The sequence below is a fragment of the Desmodus rotundus genome, chromosome 12 (genome assembly GCF_022682495.2).
Source record: "Desmodus rotundus isolate HL8 chromosome 12, HLdesRot8A.1, whole genome shotgun sequence".
In the NCBI taxonomy this organism is placed as follows: Eukaryota; Metazoa; Chordata; class Mammalia; order Chiroptera; family Phyllostomidae; genus Desmodus; species Desmodus rotundus.
Window position 1 is genome coordinate 62,820,932 of NC_071398.1, and position 17,952 is coordinate 62,838,883.

The 17,952-nt window shown below is 40.6% G+C and overlaps 1 protein-coding gene and 1 long non-coding RNA gene across 3 annotated transcripts in view; one reads left to right on the top strand and one right to left on the bottom strand.

Moving 5' to 3' along the window:
• SLC16A1 (solute carrier family 16 member 1) overlaps nucleotides 1-11,912 on the bottom strand; it is a 36,984-nt gene extending 25,072 nt beyond the window's left edge. Inside the window, exon 1 of the mRNA XM_045203745.3 lies at nucleotides 11,726-11,912. The gene's annotated coding sequence lies outside the window, so the exon portion shown is untranslated. The remainder of the gene's footprint in view (nucleotides 1-11,725) is intronic.
• Nucleotides 10,590-17,021, top strand: LOC139440453 (uncharacterized). Of its 2 annotated transcripts, none has more exons than XR_011650699.1 (4): nucleotides 10,590-11,356; nucleotides 12,055-12,346; nucleotides 15,639-15,715; nucleotides 16,158-17,021. It is a non-coding gene; the product is annotated as an uncharacterized lncRNA (long non-coding RNA). The 2 variants fall into 2 exon arrangements; XR_011650698.1 differs by having other exon boundaries at nucleotides 10,596-11,356; nucleotides 16,733-17,021.
• Nucleotides 17,022-17,952: the final 931 nt, after the last annotated feature.

Genomic DNA, 17,952 nt, shown 5'->3' on the forward strand with positions numbered 1-17,952 from the left:
TAGTTTTGCCTTTTCCAGAATGTCAAATAGTTGGAATCATACGGTACGCAGTCTTACTAGATTGACTTCTTTCACTTAGACATATGCATTTAAGTTTCTTCCATGTCTTTTCCTCACTTGATAGCTTATTTGTTTTTAGGGCTGAATAATACTCCATTGTTTGAATGTACCACAGCTTATCCATTCAACTACTTAAGTATATCTTGATATTAAGCCTAATAGTTACAAAAAATGTAATTTCTGGCATATTTTATGTTGTAGTCTATGTACTTTCAATGCATTTATCAAAGCTTTTGCCCTAAAGATTTAGCCCAGCCCTGGCCAGGTAGCTCAGCTGGCTAGAGTGTCGTCCAAAATGCCAAGGTTGCAGGTTTGATCTCCAGCCAGGGCACATACAAGCAGCAACGAATGAATACATAAATAAGTGGGACAAACAAATTGATGACTCTCTCTAAAAATCAATAAATAAAATTAAAAAAATAAAGATTTAGCCCAGTTTATGGAAAATACCATGTAACCTAATTGGCCAGTCCATTTTTAAAACAATCAAGCAAAACTGATTGCTGTCAAAGCCATACCTCATTTTCTTTTTTATTTTTTTAAGACTTTTTAAAATTTATTTTCAGAGAGAGATTTTATTTACTTTTTTTTTTTAGAGGTGAAGGAAGGGAGAGAATCATCAAAGTGCAAGAGACACATCAATCAATTGCCTCTTGCATGCCCCCAACTGGGGGACCTGGCCTGCAACCCAGGCATGTGCCCTGACTGGGAATTGAACCAGTGACCTTTTGGTTTGCAGGCTGGCGCTCAATCCACTGAGCCACACCAGCCAGGGCACCATACCTCATTTTCATTGAAATAAATGTGTTGATACACATCCCTGTGATTAACTATCTATTTTCTAAATCTAATTCTAACTTAGAAAGTAAAGAAGGAAAGAGATTGTTGTCTACATGAAATAAGGTACTGCCTTGCCTAATATTTCTGACCTAACCCTTCGTTGGATTTCTGTTATGGGACTTTCTCCCTCTGGGACTATTGCACTCTGAAATATTCCCTTCTTTGCGGGGGTGGGGGAGAGGGCAGAGATTTTTTCTAGATTGGGGCAGTGAACCACAGTAAGAATTAGGATAAATGAGAGCTGTAACTTTATTTTGTAGTGGAGGTAGGGGCTTTTGGATAAAGTAAAGTGGGAGAGGAGAAGCAGAAAACCTTGGGCATCCATTTTTAGGAGATACAATTTTTAGTTAAGGGTACATCTGAATCTGAAAATCTGGAGAATTCCCTTTAAAATACAACCCAGTTTAAAGATTAAAGATCTCTGTCCTAGGACATTTCTCTTACCTATGATTCAGTTGGATAACAATATAAGTTCAAACTTCCTAAAATTTCTCTGGAATGAATATAATAAAAAGCCAACAGCTCAATTCTGCTATAGAAAACAGTCTGGATTCTAAAATTATATGAAACAAGTGCTCCAGGCATTAATTTTATGAGTTTTTCCTTCATCTAAGTATAAATAAAGAGAAAAGCACTTGAAATTTTTCAATCAAAGAACCACTAAAAAGATTAATTTGCTTCAGAATGTTTACACAGAGAAGAGACACCCACACACAGACGATAGAGCTATTTAACTCGTCAGGCTCTGACTGGATCAGCTAATACGTGCTGGACGTGATTAAGCTTTGAGCTTAGCTGCCAGCTATGATTTGTCCCAGTTAGTTAAAGCAGTAACAATTTTTAGTCACTAAGACTTGCCTCATCAAGTTAATAATACCTTATTCCATAGTGCCAAAGTTAGATTTAAAACTTCAAGAAGCTTTAATCATTAACTCTATTTGACCACAAAAATGACTAAATGTATAACGTGGATGTATTAGTTGCCAAAAAGGCTGATGCATAGGAATACGGGAAAGAGTGGCAAGAGATGGTGCAGATTGGACTAAATCTTAAGTCTATTTAAATGACATGTATATGTATTTTAGTTTGATAAAAATTGCACATATTTGTATAACCTCACTTATTAAAATAATTTTGATCAAGGATGCCACATTTTGCCATTCTTAGTTAAAAAGATTATAGAACAAAATATATAATAATTCCTGTCCTTTTAATAGTTCCCTGTAGTCCTGGCCAGGTGGCTGACTTGGTTGTAGTGTTGTCCCATACACCAAAAGGTTGAGGATTTGATTCCAGGTCAGGGCAAATGCCTGGGTTGTAGGTTTGGTCCCTGGTTGGGGTGCACATAAGAGGCAACTGTTTGGCGTTTCTCTCTCACATTGTTTCTTTCTCTCTCTTTCTCCCTCCCTTCCCCTCTCTCAAATAAATAAATAAATAAATGCAATTAAAAAATGATCCTCAGGTGTGGGTAAAAAAAAGAAAAAAAAGAGTTCCGTATAGTCTACCTGACATTTTCTTCTAGTCTTACATACCATATATATTGCTAAGAGAGTATTTTCTACCTAAACCAGGAATTTGTTGAAAGTTTTTCTCAACAAGAAAGTTCACAAATATATACTTGTCAGGAGCCCTGCGCACCATGAAATAGATGAAACCTAATATTTGTAACTGTCTTCATTTCTGCTGTGATCTAGAAAAGGGCTGCTCTGTTTCAAATAAATGTATCATGTGCTAAAGGACAGGTGATGAAATGGTGTCTGTCAGATCTCAGGGCCCTTTCACCATCTTAAAATAAGGCAAACGGGTGTCAGAGGTCGAGGAGTAAACAACCAATGCCCTTTAGTTCCCAGCCTTTCTGCCACCTCCGTCCACTGCAGTCTTCTGTACAGATTGTTCAAGTGTGACACTTTTCTACCTTGTGAATGAAATCTTTTTGTACAGGATCTTCGCTAAATATTAGTCAGCTACTTTTGCCTGGGTGAGCAAAATTTCAGACTGAAATTTTTTTGAAAAGACAGAAACACAAATTTGCTACTAAAAGGCCTGGCTGGTGTGGCTCAGTGGATTGAGCACCAGCCTGCAAACCAAAGGGTTGCTGGTTTGACTCCCAGTCAGGGCACATGCCTGGGCTGCAGGCAAGGTCCCCGGTGGGGGCCAAGTGAGGGGCAACTGCACATTGATGTTTCTCTCCCTTTCTTCCCTTTTGTCTAAAAATAAATAAATAAAATCTTTTTTAAAAATTGCCACTAACGTGGAGATACACAGACATACAGACCCAACACTGAGAAAGATTTCCAGAAAATGAAATTTAGTGACATTCATCAGAAATACTCCCTGCTTGTTAGTGAAATGTGTTTAAGTTTTCCTATAGGGCTTCCTGGCAGTTGGTATATCACCTCTTATATCAGTATATCAACACAGCAGCAGTTAGAGCTGCTTCTGCTGTTCCATGAACAAAGCCAGGCAAGGTATTTCAATGAATGACACACATGGGAAATTTTGGCTATTCACAACTTCAACTAAACTCCATTAAAAAAAATACCAAATGCCCAAGACTTAAGTACTAATCACTTTTTGATTATATTTCTCCTGGACTGGGCTTATATTTGATGCACAATTCCAATGAATTTACACTAACGTTGTTTACTACTCTACAATAGCCCTATGATATTGCTGTTGTGGCCCCAATTTCACAAATGTCAATCCTAATTTACTTGTAGTTGTTTTAGAAATGAAGATTAAAGTTTCATAAGTAATATAGAGAAGTGATGAAGCTGATCATATCTGCAAGTGATCAAACTAATATGCAAACTTAGAGGCAGTTAATATGCATATATATGTACATGTGTATACATATGCATATATGTATTTACTTATTTTATCTGTCAGTCTCAGCCAATGTCATGTTCAATAATCTGAACCTGTAAAAACACTTTTAATTCTTCTTGTAAGACAATGATTTTTGGCATCTATTCATCCAGATACGCATGATTTCATAACAAGGGGGAAGAAAGAAGTACGGTAATATGTTCTGGTTTTCCTGTTGAGAGTTAGTTTTAATATTTCATTAATTTCTTCTCCCACACTAGTGCAATTTCTTTCAAAAGTAAGTAATCTTTTTGTAGCCTATAGACTAAATAACAGGTTATGCATTTTAAATTGAAAACAAGAGTTTTCAAAATAAGGAAAAGAAAAACTTACTTTTTAAGTCTAATTTGCGGAATATAAGCATAATCAAACAAAATTCCAACAAAAATATTTTTCCCTTTAGTAATTCAACTTTAAGGTTAACATTTCATGAAAAGTGATGAAATATCTATTAAAATGTTTATTATAAAGAGATTTCAAGAAACTAGCCTATTTTTACTTCAGCTGACAATTAGCAAAATTAGCAAAAAATCTTCAGTGCTGGCCCAGTAGCTCAGTTGGTTAGAGCGACATCCCAATATGCGAAGGTCATGGGTTCAATCTCCGTCAGGGGACATACAAGAATCAACCAATGAATGCATGGAGCAACAAATCTCCCTCTCAAGTCAACAAATAAAAATAAAGAAAGCTCCCAGGCTTCTAGCTTGAGCAAATAGGAGCTTATGAGTTTATTAGGTGGTATTTGTTTCCATTTAACCAAATGGGAACATTAAGAAGTTATGTGACTAGCCTAGGGCTGCTCAGCTTGTAAGGCTTGGAAACAAAACTCAAATCCATTCCTGACCTCTCTGTTTTTGTTGATGTTATACTGATAGTGATGGTTTTTTCTTATTTTTTCCTTCTAAAAAGTTTTTTCTTTTATTTTTATTGTTGGCACTATTATAGGAATCCAAATTCCATCCCTCCCGTGCCCTGAACAATTTATAATGGCAAATTTCAAGCACAACTGAGAGCTACTACTGTTTCATCTATATCCCTACCTACTTCAGCCATACCTGGTACTCGTCAGCTTCGGAACTCGTGAAACTCTGTATTTGTCTTATTTTGACAAGAAAAAAAAAATGTTTCAGCACTCAGCGCTTGCTTGGGACTTGTCGTATTTGTTAGTACTTACATGAGTCATGACGCCAGCACCCCCCACACCCACAAAAGAAAATGCTCCATCCTTCGGCACTCTGTGGTTCCAGCACTCATCATGAGTTCCAGAACAAATTAAGGATGAATACCAAGGTACCACTGTATCTCTAAAAGATACGACTCTTTAAAAAAATCATAAACACAATACCATTAATCCCACCTTTAAAAATTAACATCACCAAATAAACAGTCAGTGTTCAAATTTCCCTAAATTGTTTTAAATAATGTTTGATTTGGGGTACAAGCAAGGTCACAGATTACATTTGGTTGGTATGTCTTTTAATCTAAAGGCTACCCCCCTTTCTCTATGGAATAGGAAGGGCAAGTTCAAGTTTGTGTGTTTTAATGCAAATGACTAAAACACCATGCTTTTGGGAAAATGTATTTAAAAGTTTCAGGGTACTTCTTCTTTAAAAGCCAGTATTTTGTTAAAATGTTTTATCACTTGATATTAACATTTCAAAAGGTTTTCAGTATTTGTAATATTTAGAATTTTCGTTCTTAAATTGATAGGATTTCTTTTGGTCTTTTCTGTTTATTCTTTAAAAAAAATTTATTTATATTATTGATTATGCTATTACAGTTAAAATTTATTTTTTACTCTATTTTTCCAACTACCATTTATCTTCCTTAATTCCCACTCTTGTCCCCACCCTGCAGTCCATGAGTCCTTTTTCCTCCGTTCCTCCACTAACCAATGTCCCCCACTCCCACCCCCAGAGCTGTCAGCCTGCTCTCTATCTGTGAGTCTGTCTCTATTTTGCTTGTTAGTTCAGTTTGTTCATTATACTCCACATGTGAGTGAAATCATATGGTATTTGTCTTTCTCTGGTTTATTTCACTTAGCATAATGTTTACCAGGTCCATCCATGCTGTTGCAAAGGGTAAAAATTGTCTCCCCTTTTTATGGCTGAGTAGTAGTCCATTGTTTAACTGCCCCATAGTTGTTTTATCCACTCATCTACTAATGGACACTTGGGCTGCTTCCAATCTTGGTGATAGTAAATAGCACTGCAATGAACACAGGGGTGCTTATATTCTTTCGAATTAGTGTTTTGGGTTTCTTTGGATAAATTCCCCGAAATATAATCACCAGGTCATAAGCAGTTACATTTTTAATTTTTTGAGGCAGTATCTCCATACTGCTTTCCACAGTCGCTGCACAAATCTGTGTTCCTACAACAGTGCAAAAGGGCTTCCCTTTCTCCATATCCTCACCAACATTTGTTTTTTGTTGATTGATTCATTTGTTCTTTTAACATGATTTTTTAAAAAGATTTCATTTATTTATTTTTAGACAGAGAGGGATGGAAGAAGAGAGGGAGAGAAACATCAGTGTGTGGTTGACTCTTGCACGCCCCCTATTGGGGACCTGGCCTACAACCCAGGCATGTGCCCTGACTGGGAATCCAACAGGCGACCCTTTGGCTTGCAGTCCATAGAGCCACACCAGCAGGGGCTATTTGTTGATTTATGAATGATGGCCATTCTGACTGTGTGAGGTGATATCTCATTGTGGTTTTAATTTGCATTTCTCTGTTGGCCATCTGTAATGTTTTTTCCCTGAAGACCTTATCTATTGGGAGTATTCCTGGTAGAATCACTACCAAATCTAAATGTCTAGCTGTAACAGTATTACAGATTTTAAATTCCTTGAAGACAAGAATTGACTACTTTTAATAAATGATCTTCTTTTCCAGGTACCTCTTGGGCATTTCAAACTTTTTAAGTGCTTTTTAAAGCTCATTATCTCTGCCTCTTCTCAATTTCCCCTTTTCCTCTATCCCTAGTCTTGTCTTCTGTCCACCATTCTTCCAAACAGCCAGGCTTAAAACCTGAGCCATCATAATACTTCTCCAGTGGGTCCTCTGCCCTACCAAATGCAATTAAGTGCCAAACCCATCTCCCCTTTGTAATCTCTTATGTCCATTCTTCCCCCATTTTCATTCTTATTACTGCTACCCAGTTTAGGTTGCTGCCACGATTGGTCGATTGGCCAGGGGGCTTTTACCTTTTAGGATTGCCATCACCTTTCTCCAATCTGTACTGTAATATGGTGCCAGTTCTGACTGTGTCCTTTCTCTGTCAAAAATTTCTCAAGGCTTTCCAGTGCCTACCCACATTTAGTATTTGTCTGGATTAATTTAAGTCTGCTATTGCACAATTTATGGCTCCAAGTTACCTTTTAAAGTTGTATATGTTTATTTTTCCTTTAATTTGCCCTAGTGAGTTGAAAATTTTTTCCATGCTTTTTTCTCTGCATTTTTTCCCCTCTTTTCCTTTTTGGTTGTAGGATTCATTTTATAATGTGTCCATATGTCAGGAAGACTAGCTTAAATGGTAAATTTTGAGCCCTGGAGTTGTGGATGAAAAAAGGCTTCTAAGTAACCTCACAGGGTAATCTGGTCATAAATTCCTAACTGGACAGGTCATGGTCAAGCCCCAAGCATATAACTATTTTAGTAGAAGATTTTATCTTTGCCTTAAGCAAGCCCTGTCCATTGTTCCTGTGCTCAAACTCCTTAAGATTTCTCTACAAGTTTGGACATTTTTTTACTTGACAGTATCATGCAGTGAAGTAATCAAAACAAAATAATGATCTTATGAAAACGGTGATTCTCGTTGGGGGTTGCAGTATACACAATAACAGCAGGAGTTCACATCTACTACAACAGTGAGGCTGGCTGGAAGGGCTGAGCCTTTGCAGAGTGCCGCTGGATCATTTATGCAGAAGCAGTAGGACCCAGCTCTATTGGTTGTCCCCACTACCCTATTGCTAATCACAACTCATAATTTTGTTGAATCTGATTTGATTACAATGACTAGCTCTTGTATAAAGGAGAAATTCCTCAAAATATACAGGCATATAGGCTGCATCATTGGCTGAAAAATTTCTCCCCTGTGATGTTGATTACTGAATGAACGAAAAGCCTGATGATACTGCTCTGGTATTTTAAACTATTTTGGACAGTAATAGCATTTTTTATAAGTTGCCTTATTGAGAATACCCAAAGTTTTTATTTTATTAACTTTCTCTTTTGTTCCCCTATCAGGGGTTTTTAATCTGGAATCTGCAGATTGATTCTCTATGGTAGATGGAATTCAAGTAGTCTTGTGAACTTGGTTGGGGTAAAAAAATGACATCTTTCAATCAATCTCTAAGTAAAGTTTAGAATTTATTTCAACTGTGAATGTAGACAACAATCTATAGTAGCATTAGGAGTACCTGTGAACACATTTTCATATCCTGACACAATGCTTACAGCTATCTTGAAATTGCTTAAAATTATCACTACTTCAAAATTACTGTGGTTATTACAAGATCTTATCTAATTTGTTTTTTAAAAGCACATTGTTATATCCAATCACTTCTGATGTAAGAGTCACGTTAGCCAGATCCTGTGATGCAACATGGCACACAAATCATGTCACAGCATATGTAATCATGATGTCACACATTATGTAAATCCTTTGGTCATTGACTCTTGTGTACTAAGTCATTATAGATTCTGATCTCACAGATGAGAGGAAACAAAATGCAAAAGGGAGAATACAATGATTATCACAAGTTCAGGCAGAATAATTTTCCCTTTGTATTAATAAAGTGTACGTTTGTGTAACTTAAAATTACTGTTTCCAAAGGAGTTCTATTTAAGTGCAGTAAATTAAATAAAACAATGGGCATCTTCACTGACCTGTGGGATTTTCTTGTCCTCTTTTGGGTGCATCAGCAAATATGCTTGAAATTGCTTCAGATCTTGTCTTCAACAGCTTCCCAACCTTAGATGCAAGCTTTTATTATGCTAAACTAGGGGAATCCTAAAGAGGTCGATGAACCTCAGGTCTGAAATACTTGCTCTGTTATTAGAAATAACACATCCTTATTATCAGTCTACTGTGGTTGTATAATGTTTGTATTTCCTCTGCCACCTAGAAAACTACTTAATGAAGGAGATGAAAGAGGAGTGGTTAACAACTACAGTATTTTCCAAGAAAATAAAGCACTCATTTCAAACCCATATTTCTAATAAAGGCATTGACAATTAATTATCTTAACGACAACATAGTCTTAAGATTTATACACACTGTCAGCAGTGAAAAAGGCTATGTAAGTTTTAACTGGAGTATATTTTGAGGTAGCAATGCTGACATTTTTTCTTGATCCATCTTTAGTGTCTATGAATGTATTCTAAAATACGTAAACACTTGTGAATGGTGGATAATGTTTTAATATTAGGCCAGTTATTTTCAATCTCTTTCAACTCATGGCACACATAAACTAATTAGTAAAACTGTGGCACACCAAAAAATTATTTTTTTTGCTGATATGACAAAAAAATTGGTGTAATTTTGATTCGTTTACATAGGATGGCTATTGTTGTTTTGGCTGTTATCATTTTTTAATTTGGCAATCTAAGGGAAAACAAGTTAGTGCCCATGACTAAAGAGTCAGGTATTGCATGTTTTAAAAATTCTTTTTTAAAACCGGTTGAAAATCACTGTACTAGACAAACAATATTCACTTTTAATGCATGTTTGCAGTCTGTCCCTTACTAAACAACAACTTAGTTCTTAATTTGACATGAGGATCAAAGGTGGCGTAACAATGACATGCAGATTTGCTCAAGGGATTTTATTAAACAATTCCTATGTGTACAAGAATTTACTAAAAAGGGATAGAAGAAATACATATTTCAAAATACAGTTTAAAAACTTTTAGAGTGAGAATAAAGCTCTGAAAGGAAATATTATATCCTAAGTCTTTCATAATGCCTGGTAGCTATTAACAGATTGCTAAACACCTAAAAATTCACAACTCTCTGGTCTGTTTTTTCTCATATCCAAGTCCCATCTTCCTATTTCTCATCTGCAACAAAACCAGAATGGCCATGTAGGCATTTACATACTACCTAAATCCTGCACAGGAATGCAAACTATGGGTTGAAGACACAATGGGAAAGAAGGATTTAAGCTGAGAAAAGTTATTACTCAAAATATCAATTTTCAGATATCAAAAATCATTTACACCCAGTTTTATGGAGTGCCACCTGATTTTCCAATGGGAGTCAGAACACATAATTCCCACCCAACTATTAACAAGAACTAGGATGATAAATCACACCCTCTCCAACCTCAGTTTCCTATTCTGTAAAATAAGGGGAACTCACTACTGTTCATTAAGATCTTTTCCAGAGTTAATATTATATGCATTAATATTTAAAAGGCCAAAAGATTTGTAAACAATTGAAATACCAATCTGTTGGTTTCATCTTATGGTGGTTATGATCTTTTTCTTCCTTTTTAATCTGGTTAGGCATGTTATAGCCTATTATGTTAAGCTTACAACTAAACCTTTAAACCTACTCAGCTATAAAAATCTCACAAAATGCTCCCCAGACCAGTAACTTGCATATTTAACAAGGGTCACTGCAGTCCCATGAAAGAACAGCATCTAGCTATACCCTCAGTTACTAAGTATGCTCAACTTCTGCTTAAGTAATACCCAGTACCTGTTTTAGGGGCTAGATGTCTTGAGTTCTCTATCATTTCTAAGGCAGTTTGAAGGCACTCTACCTCAGAGTGTAAGCCTTGGACTTATGGGTACTATTGAATGCTTAACTAAAAAGCTTAAGATACACAGACTCTGCTTCACCTCACTAGGCTGAGAGCTGACATCAAAATTATTAATGGCTAATTCCTACTCACACTCTTCCCAAGCTCTCACATAATTCCTATCACAACATTCCAGTAGTTACTAATCCCACGTTTATTTTACCAGGGCATTGACATGTACACGTTTTATTTCGAAACCATGCTGTTTGAAAAAAATTTTCAAAACTAGTTGCGATAAAGTGGCTTGTAAACATTTCACTGTTATCAGTTAGACGCCTAGTTTATAAGCAGACCCTGGAAACTCGGCTAAAGCAGTCAAGAGTTTGTTAAGATAAATTACTCACTAGTTTCAGCAAGTGTTTGTCGCAACAAATAAGTCAAGACAAAGAAATGAAACGTTAAAATGCACGTGGAAGAAGAGGATGTACTTGGGACGAAAAGCACGCATCTAACCAAGTGTAACGCTATCCTTCAGATTCCTCAACAGGGTCGCCCCGAGGACCGCGCGCGCTGCGGCTGACGTGCTGCAGCCACAGGTTGAATGACAAAGAGCCCCCGTCAGCAGTGTCCTCCTGGCAAAGTCCACTCGAACCCTGCAGTCACGCCTTGGCCGCGCGGACTGCAGATTTCCAAACCACTATCGCCAGTTACCAGGTGGAACCAGGATTGGCTGGCCGAGGAGGTTGGGACGGGCATGCCACGAGTCCAAAATAACTCCCGCCCGAGCGAGTCCCTTTCCTCGGAGCAGAGTGCGGCCAAGAGAGTCTGGAGGCACCACGTGAGTCACCCCCACGTCGTCCCTTTTTCAGAGCAAAAGCATCTCTTAAGGAGCCTCCTGAAGACTAGTGGGGAAACGACTTCCCCAAGGTCACCGGTACCAGGAGCCAACTTCTCGGCCAGGCCGGTGGCTGGCACCTGACCACGGGGGCCGCAGTTCGGCTGGGAGAGGCGCCGTCCCCAGCGCCTCAAGGTCTCCTCGCCCAACGCGGCGCTCCGGGACCACGCGGCTGCTCTCGGCCACTTGCCCCTACCGGGCCGCCTCCCTTCCCTGGAGACCAAGGTCCCCGCTTGCCCGAGGCTCCCTTCCAGAGGCAGCTAAAGCACCCCGGGGTCCGCACCCCGCGCCGCGGGCGATTACCCAACTAACCGTTATGCGCGGCTCCGGCGTCAAGCGTGTGCGTGACGAGGCGAAGAGGCGGCGCGGCCGGAGCTCCGCGAGGCCCAGGGCCCAGGTCGCGTCCTTCGCCCGCTGCCTCCTCGACTCCCTCCAGCACCCACGCTGCCGGCTAGTCACCTCGCCGCTCGCCAGCACTTTGTCGGGCCGGGCCGGCGAGGAGGCTTTATAACCTGCGGGGTTATGGGGGGGGGGGGGGGCCGGAGCATGCGCAAGGGGGGCGGAGTCAGCCTTCCCGGCCGCCGCCCCCCCCTCCCCCACCTCCAGACTTAACACTCCAACTGCCACTCGCGCCTCCACAGGGTTTCGGGCGCAGGCGCGCGCTCCCGGGCGCGCTCTCGCTCTCGCGCGCCGGCGCCCCCTCCTCGCCACGTGACCTGCAGCCAGGCGAGACCCGCGCGCCGGTCCCCAGCTCAATGGCGGGGACAGAGACCCCTTTCTCCACGGAGGTAGTCGCCCCTCCATCGTCCGAGGAGGTCGTGGAGACCTGCACGCGTGTGGCACACAGACGTCGGCCTCACCCCGGGCTTCTGACGTAGGAAAGGGGGAAGCCGCCGCGGCCGGACGTGGCGCGTCCCCGGGGGCCTGACTCAGGTGTGGGGGCGATGCGCGCGCGGAGGCGCGGGGAGGCGCCCGGCAGTGGAGGGACCGGGCTGGGTTGGAATGGGCGCGGGGACCTTGGGGAAGAGGCGGAGGGGCGGCGGTTGAGAGCGCGGGCTGTGGCGTCGCCCCTGGAGTCCCCTGACCTCGGGGAAGCCGCTGAAATCCTCAGGGCCTGTTTCCTGTTCTCTAAACCGGCCGCAGTGATAGAACCGGCCTCGTAGGCGCTTTTGGTGGTTTTGGCGAGAGAATATATGGAACTTTCTTACTATAGAGCCTGGCCTGTGGCATTTGATGAATGGTGGGAATTAAACACGGAAGTCAGGAAAGCAGAGAGGGTCTAAGGGTGACCACACTGGTCCCAAGAGGGGATGGTTGTGTATATCTGAAGGATGGGCAAATGGAATTGAAGGGTGAGGCCATAGTTTTTATGGACACTGAATGTTTGGGACTAAGTATAATAATGGCTAACAGTTTGGAAGGGCTGATTATATGCTTAGCAGTTCCCCTGAATTACCCTCACAACCCTATGAGGTAGGTACTACGGTTACTGGAAAGGCGACCTGACCCAGAGTGGGACTGCCTCCCCCTGGCCTGTAGCATGTGGGTTCTTGACTTCAGGCAGGAAAGATTTCACAATAGGAGCCCAAAGCTGGGGACAGTGAAACGAGGAAGGGCGTAGGATAGGAGAAGCTACCGGAGAGAGCCTAGGCGGGGCTGCTTTAGCTCACTGGGTAGTGGAAAAAGGGGGCTTTGGAAACAGGTTCAGAGGGTTAGTCCAGATGGGCTGCCGCTGCCCATTGCTCCCCTGGTTGCAAGTCTCGTGAGGTCTCTTAGAGCTTAGAAGACTTGTACCTGTGGGGGAAGAAAAAGGGGAAGGGAAACGTGAGGAGTGCCCCGGGTCCTTGGTCTTGAGGCCTTCAGTTCTCTTGCAGGTGGGAATTTTACAGGAGGTATAGGGTTAGGGCTTTAGCAGAATATGCACCAGTTTTCCAGGTGTGCTCTTTCAGGTTCGTTGTCTCTACTGATTGATCGGCGCTGGGGGTGGGGGTGGGGATTGTCATTCCTCACTGCAGCTGGACTCATTTTGCTGCTTTTCTGGGCCTGGAGCTGAAATATAACCGAGGCCTGGATGTTATCTCTAGGGAGGTGACCTGTCTGGCTGTAAATTGCTCAGCTAGTTGTCTGTCTCAGTTTCCCCAAACTACTCTCCAAGGAATTCTCTTAGCTTCTTACTATCCTGCCTCACTACTACTGTTAACATTTAACAAATGAGGGACCTGAGGCTCAGAGAGGTTAAGTAACTTTCCAGAGATCACAGTAAGTGGGCAACTCCAGTCCAAGATCTGATTCTGTCAAAAGAGCCATGGTAGGTTCTTGAGCAAGTTCAGATACCAAAGTGTATAATCACGGAGTGTCTCTGATGTCCAGGACTTGTTTTAAAAGTTGATTTGAGAGAGAGACACCGATTTGTTGTTCCACTTATTTGTGCATTCATTGGTTAATTCTTTTATGTGCCCTGACTAGAGATTGAATCTGCAACCTTGACATATGAGGACGATGCTCTTAAGTTAGCTGTGCTACCCAGCCAGGACAGGATTTTAGAAAATATCAAAAATGTATGAGCCCAGGCCCCTGCCTCCCAAGAGCTTTGGAGTTGTTTGGGAAGATGGAGTGGGACAGAAATCAACCACCTTTTGATGTATGCCCCAACCCTGTCCTCGTTTAATCCTGACAGCCCTGTGGGGTTGGCCTTAAGTATTTGTTTTGCAAATGAAGAACCTGAGATTGTGGTGGTATGGGGATGAGGGACCCAGGTCTGAGGGCTCCCGTGTGCTTTTCTCTCACCCACTAGGTCTCTTTCAAAAAAAATGAAAAGCTTTCAGTGATAGTTCAACTTGTTAGTAGAAGACAGTTTAGAATCTTGGGCCAAGTACTGCTTATGAGTGATAATTGCCTAAAGGCACCTCAGGTCATTGGGGTGACTGGGACTTAGAACAGCAGTGGTTTAGGGTTGTTAGGGTGGCAACAGCATTTAGGATAGATGGTAGGGGAGATGAGTTAAGGAGACTTATCAGGGACAGACCAGAACTTAACAGGGCCTGAACATGTAGTGGCTTGTCGTGGGAATAAGATGAATCACAGGAAACCTCAAAAGAAGGCTCGTAGAGAAGCATAGTGTGGTAGATTGACAACGTGGACCTGGAAGCCAGGTTTCCTCAGTTCCAACTTGGCATTTCCTAGCTCTGTGTCCTCAGGCAACTCCTTTTACCTCTGAGCCTCATTTTCTGCTTTGTCAAACAAGGATAGTATCTACCTCATAGGGTTCATATGATAATAAAGTTAGTATTGACTTCAGTGTCTGTCATATAGTAAGCACTAAATAAAAGTATCGTGATGGAAAACCATGAATCTGAATTCTTAAGGCCCCTCACTTGATAAGACCCCTAACAATCTGCTCATAGTATCTTACTTGGCATTTATTGCAATTTTTTATTCCTTGTCTTGAAGATGTTCACCAAAATTATACATTCCTGAGGCCCCACAGCATCTGGATCTGCCCCTAGAAGGAACTGTACTGTTGTGGAGAGAGTATAGGCTTTGCCCCCATAACTTACTATCTCTGTTACTTTGGATGGTTAATTCACTGAACTATTCTGGCCTCAGTTTCTTTACCAAGTAAATTAAAGGTAACATCTGCCAGCCTGAGCTGTTGTGATAATCAGTCAATTAGTACTTGCAAAAGTGATTAGTAAAACTTGGACAGCATTCTACAAATGCTTACAAATGAATATTACTATAATTTGCCCATAAAGTATATAAGAGGCAAGGATCAAAAGCAACACCAAGGTTTTAAAAAGTAGAAGGGGGGTGAGCTGGCAAAAATGATGAAATGATACAAGTAACATTCTTGCTTTTCTGACAGGTTTTCTTTCTGATTAATCCATGAGACGGTGAAGAAATGAACTACTAAGCATACAATCAGAAATTTAGAGCTGAGAGGAGGTTCAAAATCATTTAGCATAACCCCCAACACTGACACATTTTATAAAAATGGAAATTCGAGCCCAGAGAAGCTAAAAGATTTTCTAAGGCCACACATCTGATAAATGGCATGATCATAAGAACCAGATCTCCAGGCACCAAGGTCTTACTGTGACAAGTGCAATCTTTAAAAGACAAATTTTATTTTGGGGTCTTTTCAAAATCAGAGAAGGCATGGTGCTTGCTCTAGTAGCTTTTGTCTTTGTCACAAAATTCCCCAGATTCACTTTTTGTTTTAAAGGCTGATAGACTGGATGAGACATGGTGATCTACTGTTCACAAGCTTGTTCAGTGAGCAAAACTTCTGGAGATTTCAAGGTAAGAGTTACAGCTTCAGAAATTAGTAATGGGATAAGCAATGCAAATGTAAAATTTGAAAATTCATAACTGGTTACTATTCAAGCTGTGAAAGTTACTCAATTGCTTTATGTGGAAAAGGAGAATAATAAAGTTACAGAGTACTTACTCTGGAACTCAACTACTTCACTTACATTCTCTCAGTTACTCCACCATATCTGTGAGGTAGGAAATAAGAAGGTACTGTTATCTCCATATCACCAAACAGTCAGGAAGGGATTTTTTAAATGCAATAATACTTAATTAAGAACACTCCCCCATTTACAATTCATAATAATTTAATAAGGGAAATGAAAATGAAATTTGCTTTTGTACCATGTATGGGGGGGAACCAAAAAAACCAGTAATCTATCTGTAAAAAATTGTGTATTCTAACATGTTTAAACTTTACCCACCTTCATAGTCCTCTCCATTTGATGCAATACACCGATCGAGACTTTTTTCCACTGCTCAAAACAGTTTCTGAACTCTTCAATTTTGATGCTTTTTAGTGCTTCTGCTATGTTTTACCTCTTCCACATCGGCAAAACATCTCTCTTTAAAGACTTTTTTCATCTGGGGAAGGAGAGAGATTGGGTGAATAGGGAGGGTGGGGGGTTATGCCATTTTTTGTCAAGAACTGTTGAATACTCAGCATGGTGTGGGCAGTTACGCTCGAAAATCACCCCCCATGAAATGGGCAAATGCATTGAAAGAGTCTTCAAAAAAAAAATTCACCGAAGCCAAACACAGCCTCTCACAACAATGCCAGATGGTACACTGATACAGATGCGTTCCTAGAAAACTTGCCTAACGAGGGAAGCATGTATTACAAGGGGCTCGCCCTCCAGAAGATAATTCCAGTTTTTTTTGGGGGCCCCCCTCACATGAAAAAGATTGCCAAGCAGATACCTAGGATAAAGAAGATAATGCTGATTCTAAAAAATGCTAATTCTTTCTTTAAAGGCCAGAACTCTCATTCAGAACGTCTTTCTCTAGTTTCATGTCCTGTCAAGTGTAGTCCTGCTGCTTCCCAATGGCTGGATCTGGACCTGAGATAAACTCCCAGTCCTTGAGGGAAGGCTCACTCCGGGTTGGTGTGATGCTCTCCAAGCCCCGCCCTGACCTCTTCCTGCTCTGTTTTGACTCTTCCCTTAATCTCACTGGCCTGCAGTCTGCACCATAATCCTAATCAGTTGGCTTCTCTGGGTTTCTGCTAGCAGGAGATAATATGGGCAGAAGAGTTTGGTAGAAAACAAATTGGTTGCAATAAAAAATTCTTCAACATGACAAATTAGTCGAAAATGATTATTTCCAATCACTAGCTTTTCATGTGTTTGATAATTTTGGTGGTCAAGAATTTGCTTTACTGCTTCTTTGGGTTTTTGAGAATATTTTTGTGTACAAATACATATTTTTCAAGGAATCATACCGTACGTACTGTTCACATTTTAAAATATTTATAATACTGATAATAAGGCACATTTACATGGTTTTTAAATATCTAAAATGAATTTACTGATGGACATCTGGGTTGCTTCCAAATCTTGGCTATTGTAAATAACGCTGCAATGAACATAGGGGTGCATATATTCTTTTGAATTAGTGTTTCGAGTTTCTTCAATAAATTCCCAGAAATATAATTGCTGGGTCATAAGGCAGTTACATTTTTAATTTTTTGAAGTAAGTCTATATTGCTCACTGCAATGGCTATATCAGTCTGCTATATCAGTCTGCATTTCTACCAACAGTGTCCATCAGAAGATGAGTACAAAAAAAAACTATGATACATTTACACAATGGTATACTACTTGGCCGTAAAAAAAAGAAAACTTTGTCCTGTGCAACAGCATGAATGGACCTAGAGAACATTATGCTAAGTGAAATAGCCAGTCAGAGAAAGACAAGTACCATATAAGTACCATATGATTCCACTCGAATGTGGAATCTAATGAACAAACTGACCTAACGAGCAAAATAAAGACAGACTCATAGATAGAGAGCAGGCCAACAGCGTGGGGGGGGGGTAGGAGGGGTGAAGGGATTGGGTAAGAGGGAAAAGAACTCATGGACATGGACAACAGTGTGGTGATTGAAAAAAATGAGATCTAAAATGAATTTAGACTTAAAAGCACAGAAGTTTTGAGGGGGAACTAAAAAATTATGATAAACGGACAGTAATGCTTAAAGACTTTAAAGGTTACAAAACAGACTATATG